Here is a 2,333-nt window from a genome sequence, read left to right on the forward strand (position 1 = left end):
TACAGAGTAAAGTAGGACCGAGTGGGAAATACACTTTGGTTTCTAGGTGTATTTACATCCTATACGAGATTTTTCTTTAATAATTACAAAAAATCTAAAATGTTTATAAGTTTTTTTGAATAAACTTCACTTTCGTTTGCATAACAGCGCAAGTATATGACCACTCCAGGATCGAGTATCATTTTTTCTGATGCCGAGTGTTGAACATCGAACTCCAGTCTGCCGGTCCATGGACCGCACCGACCCCCATAATGGTCGTCCATCTCCGGTGGTTGCAAGATGCCTGTGTATTGCCCAAAGCACTTATTGAGGGCTGTAGCAGCCATGCTGGCCAATGTACATACGCTTCACGGGGCACGGCACGAGGATACGAGCTAGGCTACGTTGCCTGGTTGCTGCTCGTCAAGATCGGTGAACAGGGGCAGCGGGGCAGCCGGCCCCCATGGGCCATGGCCATGGGGGCTACGAATCCGGTATGCGGGCGTGCTGGTGAATGGTGATGTCCCATGATATGCGGGCATCGCGGTCGCAACGTTGAGCGTGGCAAGTCTCAAGGGGCCGGGCGCACTAATGGAGTGTGGAAAATGGCGACTGCCCGTCGCGCTGATAGTTGGGAGTTGGTTGGGGGCAAGCGCGAAATTGACACCGAATGCCTTTACGTGCTTCAAGACACCACCTTCCGGCCGCCGGCCGGACCATGTGTTGAAACATGGTTACGGACAAGAGGAAATGACGTCTGTCCAGACCATTCTAGTACTGCTTTCTGCAATGTTTTAGTACTGCTTTCTGCTAGGATTTCTCAGTTTTCATACTCCGTAGTACATCTATCGGTTCTACCTAGCATTGCTTCTAGATTTATGGCTTGTCCCTGGTTTCGAAAGGCTTTGTCATCCAGTATAGGCGATACTTCTTTGTCCCTAATTAGTAGTCACGTATGCCAGTGACGCATCGATCGGATGTTTAGCTTGCTGGTCTTTGTGGTGGTAATGGGAATGGCCGATATCGTAAGCATGGCTGTTCTGCGGGGAACTATGTGCGATCTTGACATGTGTATGACCGGAACGTTAAATGTAGCGTCACTAATTTAGGGTTCAATCCTTGCCATCCCTATCTTCACCGCTGTCTCCCACTTGTCCTGGTATACTGCCACCAGCCCCGAAAGGGATCAAGATTCAGAGGAATTACCACGACCCCTTGCTGCACAAGCAAAGAAGATCAGGCAACGGATGGTGATGACGGACGGGTGGCCATTACTGATTTCGTATTGCGGCAGAGCACAGCAGAGTATTAACTTGCACTGCTCCTTTGAAAAGGCCGACACGTCTTCAAACCACTCGGGTCTGAGTCTGACGAGAGTGCAGACTGGCGACGTATGAATACTTTGTGATGGCGCCCATAAATTATCTCGCCCACTCATTTTGGACTAACAAGGCACCGTTCATGTTTGGTGGATTCCGCCGTACGTACGTATGACCGTTTGATCCACGTTGGCTTTGCAAGGGTCCTCGCCGAAACGTGTACGAGTAGAGCTCAAAATGATGGTACGCGCAGTTATTTGGCGGGGGCGTCGCAGGGCCCGTCTTAAAGGTTCCTGAGCACGGTTGGCCGTTGGGTGTCAACTGGTAGGCGTCACGTACAAAAGTTTAATCGCCACGCAGAGCACCTTTTCAAGCCATTGATGTGGTTCCGTGGCAACATCACATCGTTAGGCCGGTCGTAGTGGAAGGGAAAAAGTGCAAAACAAATCTGAAACTTATAGACGAAAGCTAAGACGAATCCTGAACTTTCAATCTCAGAAATCAGCACACCAAGCTCTCTGACCCTGATCTATTTTTAAACCTTAAAGGAATTTTGCTGGTATTCACCGATGTGACAAGGACATTAGGACAAATCGGTCGGGCCCATTAGCGCAGTCGCTCATGCCCTCGCTCTGTTCTGTTTTTTTTTCATTTTCTTTCCTTTTTTCTTTGTTTTTATTTTTGTAATAATTTTCTTTTAAAATAAAAGAACCCATTTATCTTCTATTAGGAGCGACAAAAAATACTAGTGATTATATAACCCAGAGCTAGCGAGGAAATCGTAAATCTCTTTCGCTATCAGAGCCCCAAGCACACGAGCCAATGCTCTGGGTGCGGCAACCATATCACCTACAGGAACCACGTGCCTAATGGACACGGACGAGCAAGACATTGCAACGTCGGAATCCCCCTTCTTGAAGTCGAGCATCTGGCTGGGCTCGAGGGGTGGTAATGGCGGTAATGCCACAACCGAGATCTCGAGGGGGTCCACCTTCAGTTGCTCGACGGACAGAGGCGGAGTGGACTCTCCACACA

Source organism: Triticum dicoccoides, chromosome 3B (genome assembly GCF_002162155.2).
Source record: "Triticum dicoccoides isolate Atlit2015 ecotype Zavitan chromosome 3B, WEW_v2.0, whole genome shotgun sequence".
In the NCBI taxonomy this organism is placed as follows: Eukaryota; Viridiplantae; Streptophyta; class Magnoliopsida; order Poales; family Poaceae; genus Triticum; species Triticum dicoccoides.